General features: G+C 44.4%; 1 long non-coding RNA gene across 1 annotated transcript; it reads right to left on the reverse strand.

Annotated features, from left to right (window-relative positions):
- Positions 1–14,118: 14,118 nt before the first annotated feature.
- On the reverse strand, positions 14,119–15,373 carry LOC135321285 (uncharacterized). Its single transcript, XR_010380883.1, has 2 exons — positions 14,918–15,373; positions 14,119–14,674 (listed from the first exon to the last, which is right to left on the reverse strand). It is a non-coding gene; the product is annotated as an uncharacterized LOC135321285 (long non-coding RNA).
- Between the last annotated feature and the right edge of the window lie 833 nt (positions 15,374–16,206).

Genomic DNA, 16,206 nt, shown 5'->3' on the forward strand with positions numbered 1-16,206 from the left:
CACTCCAGTTTCAAGTTGCAACTTCTCTGGATTCATTTCCTATCCGTGGGAAGCTGAAGAGAAAATAACAGCGGTTAGAGTTTCAGCACACAGATTTTTTTTTTCAAACACAACTAGTCAGAAACCTCAGGCTCACTCTTCCTGCTAAGGGTCATGAAACCCTCCAGATTTGTCAGGCTTGGCTGTGGAATGACTTAACTCACAGCTACTTACGAAAAGGAGCCACCACATCTTAGTGGACCGGCTGCATGATATGCTGTCTGAAGGCAGGGAAATGGGCTACGTGGCCTCAAGAGGGCCCAGCGGGGGGCTGTAACTTATGCACTGCCCTGGGGCGCAGCGGGAGCTGGCTTTCCAAGCAAACTTTCCATATAGAGTGAACAGGAGGGAGGCTCCAGAGCTCCCCGGGCTCTGGTTTGAATCTCCGCTCTTTCACTGACCGGCTCCGTGACCTAGGACAAGTTATGTCATTTCCTTTAAGCCTTAGATCCCTCAGGTATCTTGTGTAGAAAAGGAGTAGAAATGGACAGGTAGATCAGATGACAGGCGAAGCGTTTGGTCGGCACAGAACATGGCGCGTTAGCAACATTAAGTCCTAGCTGTTACTGTGTTGGGCTCCCCTCCACCTCTAAGTTAGTTGGAAATACGAGCCTTGATGTCCCTTACAGAGCAAAGATGAATCACCACATTCTAGTACAGCACACACTGCCCTCTGCCCTGGCTTGAGTCCTAGCCTGTGTGAAGGACAGCCGTTGGTACCCAAAGAAATACAGTAATAGCTATGTCATATCTGCATGTACCGAGAAACCGTATCAGGCTTGAAGGCAAACAAAATCCAGCAAGTTTTTCTCCCACTTCAGGGACAAGGAAGTTTGTCTTGTGACCAGAGCTACTTCCTTTTAAGGCCAAGGAAGAGAGAACTAAGGACAGCTTGAGTTACTCCGTGCACCCTTTATAGGAGCAGAGACTTACAGTGTGATGCTATTAGTGGGGTCTGCAAATGGCAGGAGAGAGGAGCCAGTGAAAAGTTCCATAGGTTTTTAATATGGATGAGAAGCTGCCTGCTCTCCCCTAAGCAAATGAGGAACCAGAGAAGCAAGGAATTCAACCCTATTTACAGGGCGTCTCTGGAATAAAGGGGTAAGTGGGAAGAGATGATGTTGTTCAGAACCCGTGTTTCAGTGCAAAACCTACCAGTGTCAAGTCTGGCTTCTGGAGGGCAGCTTGTGACTTGTTTCAGCAAAGAGACGATAAAAATGTAAAAATAGCAGATAACCCTTGAAATGCCAATGTCAGCCCCAAAGAACAGCTTCCAGAGATGAGGAGTGGGTGGACTTCCAGAGACACAGATTCAGATTCTAACTTTAGCCTGAACTTTCTGAAGCTGCTCGGCAGTACTGGGGAAGAGATTTAGTGTGAAGCCAGCTAAGAATAGCAGCTCAAATCAGACTATGGAATTAGATGAGTTTCAATCAGTCACATGTCCCCATAGTCTCTTACCTCCTCACAGCCTCAGTGGGACATGATCGCCCATAGTGCCAGAGAGTTAGAGCTGCAAGAGGTGGAGCTCAGACCCAGAATAGTGACAACAAGAGCTGACCTTTATTGAGCGATTCAGACTCGAGGGCCTTATGTGAAGTGACTCACGGAGATTGGTTCATTTAATCCCCACCCAATACTAGGAGTACCTTCATGTTACAAGTAGGAATATGTATATTTAAAGGTATCAAGAAACTAATGCAAGGGGACTCTGCTGATTGAGTGGTAGAGCTTAGAAAAAGAACAATGAAGTGCTGAGAAATGGAAAGAAAAAGTGAAAGAACTGGAAGATCAAGGACTTTGACGAGGAGAGAGCTTCAGAAATAGAAGGGGCTGGATAACAGAGAGATGCATTGTCCTCCCATTCTATGAAACATGAACAGAAACTTCTTACACTGCAGCAAGGGGTAATGAATTAGGTTAGATCTAAGGAAAAAAGGTTCCAGGTTGCAAAATCATGTAACTCTGAGTATTCATTATTGAGGGACAATGAGAAACCAACTAAGTTATTTAAAAAATTTAAAAACCAGGATGGCTTTGTGCTTCTCCGGGTATGTCCCACAGAATGCTAGTTCTCTAAGATATTAATAGCTATCATCAAATACCCTCAGGAAATATTGTGCTAAATAGAGTTGAACAGATTTCTTTACTGGAGGAGCTAACTCTAAGAGCTTTGAAGTAGCAAATACATGGTTTGAGTCTCTAGTGGCAGAATATAGTCGGTGGTATTTCCCAAACTTACTTGACCAGAACCCTTTTCGTAATAGTCTTTCCTCAACTATGCATGGGGAAAGCCTGGGGTTTTCTAAGATGATTTAAGTAGAGAACTTTCTGGAGGCTGGGATCTGGCCTTGCTACTCAAAATATAGTCCATGCACTTTGTCATTGGTGTGGACATCACTTAGGAGCTGGTGAGATCTCTACTGTACCCTGGACCTACAAAATCAGAACCTGCCTTTTAAAAATGTGCCCTGATGATTTATTTGTATTTGTATTTGTAGATTAAAGCCTGAGAAGCTCAAATTTTCTTCAGGCCTCAGGATTTAGCTAACATTGGCTGTCTGCTGCTTAACAGACCACCCCAAATTTACTGTATCTTAAAGCTCCAAGGATTTACCTCTTATGATTCTGTAGGTAGATTTGGCTTGGTTGGTAGGTTCTTCTGCTTCAAGTGGCATGGGCTAGGGTCACTCATTAGGCTGCATTCACAGACTGGGCTGCAAGATCCAAGGTTTCACTTACATATCTGGTGCCTCGATGCCCTTCACTGGGACTTCTCTACATAGATAATTCAGGCTCCCTCAAATCATGGCATTCTCAGGGTATTGACCTTCTTACACAGAAGCTGGCTTCCAAAATGGAAGAAACAGATGATGCCAATTCTGTTAGGACCTGGGCTTACAAGACCCAGAATATCACTTCTGCTCCATTCTTTTTATTAGTCAAAACAAATCACAAGGTTGATTAGATGCAAGGAGGAGGAAGATGGTTTTTATCTCTTGATAGTGAAGTAGCATGCGTATACAAGGAGGGAAGGAACTGGTGGTGGCCATCTTTAGAACCATCATACTGCCCCTCTTGGGAAACATTAGATGCTGTGCATGAGCTCTGCCTAAAACTAAGTGCTTGAAAAGTATGCTAATGTGTGTCCTGGACTGACCCTTCCTCCAAGATAAGCAGGCACTTCAACCCACTTTACAAAGGAAAGGTATGTCCCATCTGCAGAGCATGTCAGTACCACGGGAGAAGTGGGGGAGAATGGGTTAAGTCTCATCATTTATCAACACCAACCAAAACTGTTTATTCTCGACTTACTTTGTGCCAGGAACTTAATCTCTGCAGTATACAATGCAGTTACAAGCCAGTCTCTGAAGCTAACATTCTAGTGCTAGGGAAAAGTTGCTAAACTAGTAAATCAGTAAATAAACACAATCATTTTACAAAGTGATAAAGGCTATAAAGAAAATAAAATAGGGCAAAGTAATTGTGAGAAACTTGCTAATAAGTTCATTTAGATAGGAGGTCAAAGCAGGTCTCGTGGAGTGTATATTACTGAACTGAGACCAGAAGGTTGGGAAGGAGGCAGCCATTCAGAGAACTGAGGACAGAGTGGCCAAGGATGCAAGTACAAAGGCCCTGAGGCAGCGACATACTCTACACGCTCCAGGGACTGAAGGAAGGCCGTTGTGCCTGGAGCACATTCTATAAGGGGAAGGCAGCCTGAGATGGAGAGGTGGGTGGGGGCCAAGGCTTCTTAGGGCTTTGTACACAGAGGAGGAACCAGACCAGAGTCAGAATGAAATGTGATAACATCATATCCTAAGTGCAGTGGAAAACCACTGGACAGTTTAATGCAGGAGGTGACACAACTTGATTTCCATTTTTACAAGAAGACTCTGGCTGTGGTGTGAGAAACAGATTGTAGAGAAAAGCAGAAGCAGGAAGACCAGTTAGGAGGCTAATGAAATGACACATCCAGGCGAGAGAAAATGGCAGTTAGCACGAGGTGGGCTCTGAGTGCTGCAGGGCCCTGTGGGGTATCCCTGCCCTCGAGATCCTCCTACCATCAGGAAAGTGCAGTCAGACATCCTTCCAGCCCCTGGGGTTCCCCTTAGGCCTTAGGCCTTCACAGAGTAGACTATTGCCTGGTTGTCTGGCTTTTTCATTTTACCATGTATAGGTGATGAGGAATAGAATAAAATTTTCCTGAATGTTTGTTTTTTTTTTGTACCTAGAAATAGGTACCGTGAGACATTCCATTTCCTTCCCTAATCTTCCAGGGTCCTGACTGGCCTCCTGCCTTTTCTCTTTACTCTTTGCCATGCTGTGAACAAAGGCCAGTATTTTCTGTATTCACTGAACCAACCAGATGCACAGGAATGCCTGGGCTGAGCCTGAGACTGGAACCGCAGGCCAAAGACCTTCCTAACAGATGTCTAGGCCATTGCCTAGTTCCAGACAGGCGGGTACCTTTCCCTCACCCAACACTGACTGGGCGCCTACTAAGTGTCTGGTCCACGCCTATGAGGAGGATAGTAAGATACCCGAGACGGATACCATCCCTCCCTTAAGACTCACAGCCTAGCCAGGGAAAAGTGACGTGTTCAAGTAATTCCCACGCACTGTGGCCACCACATCCACCCGGCAGTAGGAGCACCAAAGGCCTGGGCCGTGCTCCCCAGGGGGCAGAAAAATCTTCACACAGAAGGAGACACATAGTTGGGCCTTGAAGAATAAGCAGCTTGCTAAGGGTACTCATGTTAGGAAGAGCGTTCCCACTCGGTCATTTATTTTCACTGAGCAGACAAGTCTGGTGGCACATACTAGAGGTGAGGTGGCACACCTGTGTCCACTGGAGACTGTCTTCTCATCACAGCAGAAGATCCAGCTCTCTGAAAGGCAGCCCAGGACTCTCCCACGCTGTCCAGGATCAAGGATATTTTTGAGTCAAATGCCAGTTACCCAGTATTTCTCCTCATTTACTTGTTTTACTCTGATTACTTCCAGAGGTCCCTATTACCTCCTTTATTGCTGGGATTGAGGTGGGCCTAGATTAGGGAAAATAGAGCCCTAGATATGGATGGTTTCATACAGAGAAGAAGAAAAAAGAAAGACAAATGCAAATGAAAAAGCTGTTGAATGAGAAATAAGTGGGTAAGCCTCTGAAAAGAAAAGGTATTTTTGCTCAGTGAGCTGGACCCCTGGAGAGAGTTAAGAGTCCAGGAGATTTGTTGGAGATAAGATCTGTTAAAGAGAAAGAGGAGAGAGAGCAGGCGTAGGTAGTGAAAGGCTGCAGACACTGATGGGGCTCTGACACCTGTGACAGGAAAAGGACAGGAGGGAGGATTGGGTAGAACATCTGGGGGCAAAGATTGCCGACAAAGGAGAAATGATTGGCCCTTGTCGTCCCCCCCCCGCCCCCCTTCCCAGGCTCAGTTGTGGTTAGGGCTGCCTGGGCAGTGCTTAATGGCTTCCAAAGCTGAGGCAGATCTCAAAGGGAACAGCCCTGACAGCACACCACCTGGCAGTTTCTTAAAAGGAGACCTGCTGAACACACCCATCATCCTGACGTTAACAGCAGAAATTAGAGGGGAAATTACCATCCCAAAAGATGGTAGAAACTTGTTCTATGTGTGTAGGGAGTAAACCCTGATTGTGAGGTAACAGATTAAGTGTAGGCTCTATTTGTTTATTACTGGTGTATCTGGCAGGAAAAACTCAGTCACTCGTGTTTATGACTGGACAGTTGAGGGTAAAGCTTGCTCCTGGAGCTCTTAGCTCTCTAGGAACCAAATTCTTGACTTGAGCAAGTCTCTCAACTGTCTGACCCCTAAATGAAACAAAGTATAAGTCAGTATTCTTAGCCAGAGAGAGAGAATAGGGGTGAAAAAGAGGAATAAGTCATGAGACCTTGAGCGCCCTGAGTATGGAATCCCACTGTTTTTACCTCCAGTAAATGACCAGCTGCTCCCAGTATCTGGGACATGGAAGCCCTCAAAAAATATGGGATGAATGAATAAACACATGATCAGATAAATGTCACCCACCACCTCTAGATAAAACAGTTCTCTCTTAACATGTATTCCTCCTGGTGTTAAGCTTTTCAGACATACTTTGATTTTGTTTTCTATAAATACTTTGTCATGCTGCATTCATTGGGGTTCAGTGGTAGAGAACATAATCCTTTCAAACTAGTTTAAGGAGGAAAGGATTTATTTCAGGGTATAAATGGCTTAGAGAATCACCGAGAAAGTTGAAGAAACAGACTCTAGGTTGAGTTGTCAGGAAAGACTCCTGAATCACACTGCAAAACTGGCCCATCAGGGGAGCTGCTCCCTCTTCTACAACCAGGAAGCCAGCACCTCCACCAGAATGATACTGCTGCTATACAACCAGGAAGCTGCCGTGACCTGGAATCCTCCACTGCTGCCAGCGCTGGATCGCAACACACTTGCTACGATATGAATGAATGCCCCACACTGCCTCTCACCAGCCGTGAAAGTAATAGAACCTGGAAAGGCCACATGCCTCCATGTGCTTTTTGGCCCATGTGCAGCAGAAGCATGGCCCCTGACCCATGTCTGTCTTCTAGATTGACATGAGTGCCACTAATTGGTCAAACTCAAATCACTTCAGGAAGCCTAGCTTCCAGGGAATGAAGAAAATGTAGTCTTTAGACTTCCAGCCTCTGCAGGATAGAAGAAAGCACTGTAAAAGGAGGACAGAGTGAATTGATGAGCCATCTCACCGTCTTCTCCTTTGAGGAAACCTTAGAGGAGTTCTCATCCTCTTATTTCTATCAACTGCAAACTGGCATCTTCAGGCCAATCCTAAGGTAGCATATCCTCCCTTGTGAGGAGATGTAAAACAACTTTTGTGCATCTTGTATGCACATAGAAAAGCATGTGCCATTGGTCATTAGTTGTTTTCCACAAAGGCACACTGTCTATGGACTTTGGCCCCCTGGATACACTACTTCATTTAGGATGCCACAAGTCACCGATGTCACCCTGTAATCATGACTTTCTTGAGGTCAAATAGTTAACAACCCTCAAAGAGTTCATAGCAACCCAGGGTTTGATTTCTAGGTTTGATTTCTGGTGCTCCTGTGACTTCTGTGTCTCCACGTAGAGAGTTCTGGCGCCGTCATTAAGCTTTGTTGGCATTACTCAGTAAAACACTTGCTGCGTGCCAAGCGCCGTTTGCGTGTATAATAGGCATGTTGAATAAGTGTGATGTGTGATATACTCACAACTGTTTTGTCTCCCATTGTCTCTTAATGGTTTTTCAGTGGATCTTACTTTTCCTACCTCTGGATAAAAACCCTAGCAGGTGCTGTGGCTTTTCTGCTCCCTCCTAGATAACAGAACAGTATTAGAGTCACTTTAAGCCGCAAAGTGACTCACTTTGGTCATAAGAATGTCCAGTCCCATACAATAGTCAAGAGGCTGAACTTCAATTAGTATTGAATCCCCTGTCCGCCTCGGGCCTGTCTCAGGCTGGGAGCCCGCAGTGGGGAAGGAGTGTTGACACTTCAGCTTTCCTCTTCATGATCTTCCTCACTCTCTCAACATCAGACTTTAAAGAGAGGGCAGGGGGAGGCTTGGAGGGATAGAACAGTACTTACTGGACTGGCTGGCCCTGTGGTCTCTGGGCCTGGTCCACAGCCAGTGTTAGTGTCCCTGGGTAGAACTTCTTTTCTCATAAAGTGCTTTTGTAGTTCTGCATGGGTCTCCTGCTAGACTCATCTCCCCTGCAGTCCCCTTTGACCTGACGAGTACCTCTCTTCTGGCCTCTTACAGCTTCTTCCTTTTCCCCTGAGCATTGGGCGATGCATCTCTGGCTCTTTTTGATGGAGGTTCCCCTCTCCTCTCAAGACGGGACCTCTGTAATAGGACTGGAGTCAAGGTGGCTTTACCTCATCTCTCTCCCAGGTGGCCTTCACTACAGTCCACAGGGAACGGGGCAACATTTATAGCATCCTTGTCCTGAAAAGTTCTTGGTCTGGCTGAAAGGGTTGGGAGACATGAAACACATCCTTGGAGTTATTTCTTCTGTAAATCTACAGGGGGTGCAGAAGTGGTGGGTTTTGTTTTACTCCCTTTGACAGCTGATAATTACCATGTTGGTACCTCAGTCAAAACAGAGGCAAGAATGGTCCCACTGTGACATCCGTAATACATACTTCCTAATGTCCCTTTGAGAGATTTGCCCTGACCCTCCCTTTTACAGAGGGTTCCTCAGTAGGGAAGCCATGCTTCCGTTGTACTTCTCTCCCCCACACATCCTTCAAGATCCGTCTCAGCTCCCATTCCTTTGGTGAAGCATGAAGTCCTTCTGACTGTTTAATGTTTCTCAGCCTTTCACATGTCCCTGTCAAGTATGCCTCTTACATAAAGCCCCGATCCACCAGCATGCCCCCTAACACAATTAACTCCCTCCTTGGATTCCCTTGAGACATTTCTGTACATCTATTACTACATTTTGTCTTGTTTTTTCCCTATTTGCCTTACGAAGTAGCCTGGGAATTCTTCAAGGACAGCCCAGGTCTTGGCCAACTCATACCATACCAAACTTAGTCAACTCACACACCTCTAGCACGATACTCGGTCCGCTGAAGGCAATTCATTCATCCAACATGGGGTTATTGAGCAGCTACTACAGGCACTGAGGATGCCACGGTGAACAAAACAGACGAGGCTTTCTCCTTCATGGCACCGCAGGGAGTCCAGGTGCATTTGTGGCACCTCATGGAATGCCCCTCAGTGAGGTCCTGTCCATGCTGAGCCCCTCAGAGATGCAGCCCAGTGGACTGGCACAGTGAGATTCCTCACCCCTTAACGTGGCAGTCCATCACAGCTTCTAAACAGTTGCCACAGATACTTCTGGAAAACTGACTTGTTCTGCGAATGTGGACTCACTCTTTCAGTGACATGGTTTGTTCAAAAGAAGGTCTGGTAAGTGTCCTCAGAATCTAATACTGGGGACTATTTCAGGCTTCCTGAAAAAGGTGATGCTCCCCAGAGGGATGTGTCCTCCGCCTGAGTCACCTGAATACACACGCTGCCCAGGCTCCCCAGCAATGACGTCAGGTCTGTGCACACAGAGAGGAAGAAAAAAATATTGCCCACACAGCAGATGCTCTTGTCTTCACTTCTAATAAGAGAGTATGGCTTATTGGGGTTCTACATTATAGGACTGTTTTGCTGCAATGCTTTAGTGAGGAGAGGGCAGGACAATGACAATGAGGCAGATTGTACCTGAACACTGGGGAGGAAGATCACCTGAGTCAGTCTTTCAGTGCTAACAGACACCACACAGCAAACTCACAGACAGCAAGAGTCTCCTCACAGAGGACGGCCTGAGGCCTACAGGCCCGGAAGGCCCCCTACCCAAAGAGCACGTCTCCCTCCCTCCACACCATGAAGCAAGAAATCCTCACCATGGAACTTCAGCTAAGGCAGGATGTCCCTAGAAGCTCTGTGTGTAGATAGCCATGAAGGACAGTGGGTATCAGAGTCTCCAGTCATGGTTGTTGACAGTGTGGGTCCCTGGGCCCCGAATATTCTGATTCAGAGAGCAGTCATTGTCCCAAACACTATAGAATTTGCTGTAGCTTTTGCTGTATTTGCTATAGGATTTACTTGATCTACTTGATTTACTTGATTTGAGCTTGACCTCAGAGGACACAGGATAGGGGAGACCTGATAAAGGAAAAGCTGACAGACCGAACTCTAGAGAAGAGCTCATGGGGCAAAGCTGCCAGAGGCCACGTCCTGAAGAAGGGATTCTTAGAAAAGGCAAACTCCACATCAGTTCAGTGCACAGGCTGCTGGTTCCTGGGGAGAAGGAAGCCAGCAGCCCTGTGTTCAACAAGGAGTTATATATAGCAAAGACACATGGCAAATTTTCCTGTTAAAGTCGTTCTAGTTTCTCAGAAGCCTTCCTGAGCTAAGACTCTTCTGTCCTCCATAAACCTTTCCTGTAAAAGATGGCATCTCTGCCACAAAACCAGGTCGTGAGTCAGTTGAGCTGCCAACTTCCTGGAGACCATCACCAAGCTCAAGCCTGGGCTAACATTGGACTGAGGTGGCTTTTCCAGGTGTCTTGAACCAGCCGATCCAGAGCATCCCTGCAAAAGATGCAAACACTCTTGGTCTTCTCCTCTCACTTGGAGCTGGTTTTGCTTTACTGCACTGACACTGGAGACTGGGAGTAGAAATGAGACCTCCCGAGAGCTAACTAGAGGTCACCTAGCTTTACCACCAGGACCAGCAGGAGCACTGCTCCACCCACCTTACAAAAGACTGCTGCAAAAAATAGGCCAAGGAGATGCTGACTCTGCAGATGCAAATGCCAAATTTAAGCGTGCTGCTCTTCCTCAGTTGGTCTCCCTTTTGGACTTGCTGCTCCTATTTCATTTTATTCCTATTTTATCTCCCCCTATTCCTCAACAGATGCCATAGAGAGAGAAAAATCCCTGCATTGGCTCCTCCTTTTATGGAATGTTTCCTCCTTTTGTTTCTGTATCTCACACCTTCTAAGATCCATGTCTAACTTTCAACCTGTTATCAGGGCATACTTGACAACTCTGAACTCCAGAAATCTTATAATCTATAGTGGTGGTTACGAAATCTAGGGCAAAACAAAACTCTCTGAGGAATTCTTTAGGTATTTAGCATTGCCCTCCTAAGACTGTCTGAATTTGAAATTTGGGGAGTGAGGATGGGAAATCTGTCTTCTTGTTTTTGTTTTTGTTTTGGGTTTGTTTTTTAATGTACATATAGACCCTCATTTAAGAGTCATTGGTCTGTAAAGAACCATGTCGCATTTGATATATACTGTCATAGGGGCGTTTATTGTTTGGAGTTTCCTGCTTTTGTTTTTCCTACTAACCCATCAGCTTCTCTGGCCAGGAGCAGGGCTCTTCACTCACACACGCACACGCACACGCACACGCACACACAGTCCAGTGCAATACCGATTGCACATGGTGCATGGTGAAGGTATAATCAATTGTTGATGCTGCATTGCCTTACCTAATGAGGAAAGAAGAAGATGGAATGGTGGGAGAGTGAGTGAGTCTTCTTTTTGTTGTGATTCTATGAAGAACAAATCCTACACAAGCCCCAAACCACACTCTAAAGAGCTGGTCTTAAAAGGGGAGGGTTGTGGCCAAATCCAACGCACTGACAACACCAAATGAAGTTGTAAATTAACAGGAACTCTCATTCATTGCTGGTGAAAATGCAGAAATTTGGAAGTTTCTTACTAAACTAAACATATTCTTACCACACCCAGCTGTGGTACTTCTTGGTATTTACTCAAATGAGTTGAAAATTGAGGTCCACACAGAAACCTGAACATAAATATTTATATCAGCTTTATTCATAATTACCAAATCTTGGAAGCAACCAAGATGTCCTTCAGTAGATGAATGGATAAATAAAGCATGGTACAACCAAACAATGGGATATTATTAAGTGCTGAAAAGAAATAAGTAAGTAAGCCATGAAAAGACATGGAAGAAGCTCAAAAGCATATTACTAAGTGAAAGCAACCAATTTGAAAAGGCCACCATATATATGATTCCAACTATAAGACATTCTGGAAAAGGCAAAATCATGGAGACAGTAGAAAGATCAGGGGTTGTCAAGGGTTGTGGAGAGGCACAGTTGAATAGATGGAGCACAGAGGATTTTTAGAGCAATGAAACTACTCTATATGGTACTATAATGATAGATACATGTCATTATTAAGTTGTCCAAACCCATAAAATGTGAAACACTAAGAGTGAACCCAAATGTAGACGATGGACTTTGGGTGATATTGATGTGTTGATTTAGGTTCATTAGTTGTAACAAGTGTACCGTTGTGAAGGAGGTTGGTCGTGGGAGAGGCTGTGCTGGTGTCAGGGGGTGGGTGGGGAGTATGTAGGAAACCTCCATGCCTTCTGCTCAATTTTGCTGTAAATCTAAAACTGCTCTAAAAAAAATAGTCTATTTTAAAGAAGTGAGGGAGAGGGTTAGTTATGACTATGCTGTATGACAACTCATGCACTCCCATCAAGTGTCAGGCTAGTGAAAGGAAGGTTATGATGAGGACACAGAGATGATGGAATCTTAGAAAAGGGAATTAAGTCAAGTCAGGCCTTAGAAGAACTGAAAAGCCATCACAAATAGTAATAATAATGACAACAGCTATTATTTTGTGAGTGCTTCTCCTGTGCCGGGCACTGTGTTGAGCAATTCACCTGATGGCGATACCATCTTTCCAACTTTAAAGATGAGGAAATTGAGTCCTAGAGAAGTTAGGTCATTTGTGCATGTTTACAGATAACGAGAGTTGAGATTAGAACTGTGGCCCATCAGAACTTGGCAGATTAGAATGTTAACCGTTCTTTTCATTTCTTAGCATCCTGTGACTCTTTCTTTCTCTGCCTCTCTCAGTAGAAGAGCTCCTTCCCCTTTCTCATCTACTTGCACGTGATCCAGAATGACTGCCTCACCCCTAGAGCTTTTATACAGACTCTTACCTCTATGACTTCTGATTCAAATTCTTGAGAGTATTATGACTAGACAATGAATTGGCTGGCTTTGAGTCAGGTATCCATCCAGGAACGAATCAGCCATAGCCAGAAGGCTCACCCCAGAACTATGGGTAACATAGATAAGTTGCCAGATGTGTCCACAATATTGGGACATTGCTTACTATCCTTGAAAACAGAACCCTGGAGCAGACATTGTAAATTTGTAAATAGTAGAATCGCGCTAATAATGGCACACCCCCATGGTGCTATGGTGAGATTTAAAGGAGTTAATCTATGTGAAGTGCCTGGCTCAAGGTAATTGTGATAAATGGCATTATTATTCAAGCTGTACTACAACCACATTCGCTCTGGTTTTCTAGGATGCTATACCCTTGACTCTCAACTGAGTTTGTTTGCCTGACCCACCTCTTCCAGGAACATATGCCTCACAGTTGCCAAACTCAAACACCTCTGGAAACACATGCTTTTCCAGTGCAGGTTTGATAACACCCTAACACCACAAAGTTGGCTGATTTCCAGTCTGAAAACGTCCAGGGCTGTTCTAAAGCCACCCAGACCAATACTAGCCTTTATCTTTGGGGAAGGTAGTTACAAAACCAGGTCTTAAAGGAAGAAAGGTTGAGTTCACAGAAGCGTTAGGCAGATACGCCCTGCAGCAAACTCTGCTCCGGAAGTCACAGGTTTTGCTCCACTGGTCCATTTAACAAGGAGGAAATCACTCATTAAGGACCATAAATAACAGGCCAAAAGGACTATCAGACTGAGCTTGTCCAGACAGCCAAAGTGAGTTTTGCATTTGCACAATATCCCTAAGCAATGCCACCACACCTAGATGGGGGATTTAAGTATTTCCAGAGGATCAGCTATGAGTTTCAGCATAGTTCTTCTAGAATCAATGTAAATAGCGCCTGATACAAAACAAGCATTCAGATTTTTGTTGATTTGATAAAGAGTAAATAAAGAACAAAGAGAAGGAGTGCTGCCCTGAGGCATCATCCAAACCAACAAGATAAGGGATTTCTCAGCCCAGGTATCCCAACCACCATTAACTTCCATTTGTGTTATTTCAGATTTTTAATTTGATGCCCAGCTATTGCCCTGCAAGTAAAGTAAAGCCACTATTCTCCCATTCTACAGATGATAAAACTGAGGCCCAGCAACTTGCTACTATTGCCACTGCTAGTTAGAAGAACTAGGACTAGATCCCAGGTTTCCTGACTCACATGTCATTTCCCTGCTCCATGATGTCCCCCCATGGTGGGTTCCTGGTGAAAACTATAGAAGGAAACTTTCAGATAGTGAAATCAGCTGGCTGAGAAATAATCAGCATCTCTTACAATGTGTTCCTTAAATCATTATTGTGTCATGATGCTCTAAGAATAAGCTTAGGAATTACTGCACACCTGATAGCCCGTCTTGATTTATAATACACGCTAGTTTATCAAAGGCTCTGAGCAATCTTACCAGAAAAAAAGCTGTATAATTCATATTAACCCTGTGTTCCTCAAACCGATTTGACCCAAAAACTCTTTGTGTGCATGTTGTTTATTAATATCACACAGTGGAATATTCATTTGGAACATGTTTTAGACCGTGTTAAGAACAATCATTCAGCAACTTAAGTAAATTAAGTACAAAATTATGCCTTACTCTGTTTTGCTTGGTCCTTAGTTTCTTTGGCCCAAACTCATTTCTAGAAGTAATACTAATGCTAAGGAAGATTGCTGGATGTGCAGCAGGCTCTTAGGAAGCACATAAGGGGAGATGAAACTTGAAAGAACTAAAGTAGGCATTAAGAAGGCAGATGACAAAGAGTTTCTAGCTCCCGCCTTCTGGTGTCCTGCGGAAACTCCAGGTAGCCTTCTCTCTTCGTTTCTTCCCTCCGCCTACATACTTTTCATTTATCTAGGTCTGTCAGTGGTGTGAGAAGTTAGACAGATGGTTCTCCCTTCCTTCCTCATCTGTGGCTTTCTCCATCCAGAGAACTTTCTCTAATCCTCTAGGAGAACTGGCTTTCTGGAGATGAACACCTCCTATGTAAAATGGAAAGGTCGCCCTGTGGTTGCCAGGAACAAGAGTGGTGGCCTGAAGGAAAAAGAGCATGTTAATTACCCAGTCACCTGAAACCCACTGAACAAACAGTGAGCCCTTTCATTCCCAAACTACCTTCTCACACCTTATTGGTGGTGACTGGAGTTCCCCAGTTACCCACTAAAGCAAATTCCCTTGAAAGAATTCATTTTGATACTTCTTGGCTCTCCCCCTTTTCTATCCAGATTAAATTCATTGATCCAAGTTGCCACTTTACTGCACACATTTCCCACTTGCCTGTGGCCAGTCCCAGAAGCAGTAGTATGTTCAGCGTTTTTTCTGGTCTTTGTCCTCACCCTGGGCCGTGGGAGGCTTCAGGAGACTGGCTGCTCTCTGCAACGCATTTTCCTTCTCACATGCTCCAAAATGGCCTAGTCCTCCCAGAATTTTTCTCCTACTCAGGTTCTCGTCTTGAAGGTTTCTTCTGTGCTTTCAGAGTGGCTCTTCCATGTTGCTCAGTGTTTCAGGCAACATGCCCCAGAGGTCAGCCCCTTCTCTGGCCTGCAGGCTACAGACATCACTTCCTCAGTGGCCCAGCCCTCCCTCCACAAAAAGGGAATGCATTTATCCCAGGAGGGTTTCTCAAGAGTGAGATGGACCAGCACCTTCCTGAGCACCAGCTGGGAGATAGATTTGGGATCCACAGCCACCACTTCCACCGGCCCTGCCTCCACTATCTCCAGGGCCCCAGAAGCAGATGTTTCCCAAGGAGACAGCTACACAGCTCCTCCCAGGAAACCGGCTGTCTGAGGACTTCCCACTCCATCGTTTGTTTGGAACTCTGTGGCCAAACCCGAGCACTTTTGAGTCACCTTTCTAGAAAGTGGAGCGTGCTACCATCTCTCTCTCTCGTTCAGAACAAGAGCAAAATTAACTTGCTAGACATTACAGAGTGAAGGATCTTTTCTTTATTTTTTAATTAATTTAAAATTTTTTTTATTGAGGTGTAATTGATATACAATGTTAGTTTCAGGTGTACAGCAAAAGTGATTCAGTTATACATATACATACATACATATTTTTGCTTTTCAGATTCTTTTCCATTATATGTTATTAGAAGAAAATGAATATAGTTCCCTGTGCAATACAATAGGTCCTTGTTTATCTATTTTATATATAGTAATGTGTGTCTGTTAATTCCCATCTCCTAACTTGTCCCTCCCTGCCCTTTTCCCTTTGGTAACCATAGTTTGTTTTCTATGTCCATGAGTCTGTTTTTGGTTTGTAAATAGAATTTATAACTTTTTTTTTAGATTCTGCATATAAGTGATACCACATATTTGTCTTTCTCTGTCTATTTACTTCACTTAATATGATTAAAGATTCTTTCTTAAAGATTTTAACCACGCAGAGCAGAAAAAAAGCACCCCTACTCAAATGATTTCCCTTTTTAGCTGCTTATAATGTCCTTTGTACCATTTACATCACTCTACCTAGATTAAAAATGACACTTTTCTTAAAGGTGAAGATAACACTTTTAAGTAATAAATATTGTTATTTAAATAATAAAATCAAACTTGTACGTG

Source organism: Camelus dromedarius, chromosome 5 (assembly GCF_036321535.1).
Source record: "Camelus dromedarius isolate mCamDro1 chromosome 5, mCamDro1.pat, whole genome shotgun sequence".
Taxonomy (NCBI): domain Eukaryota; kingdom Metazoa; phylum Chordata; class Mammalia; order Artiodactyla; family Camelidae; genus Camelus; species Camelus dromedarius.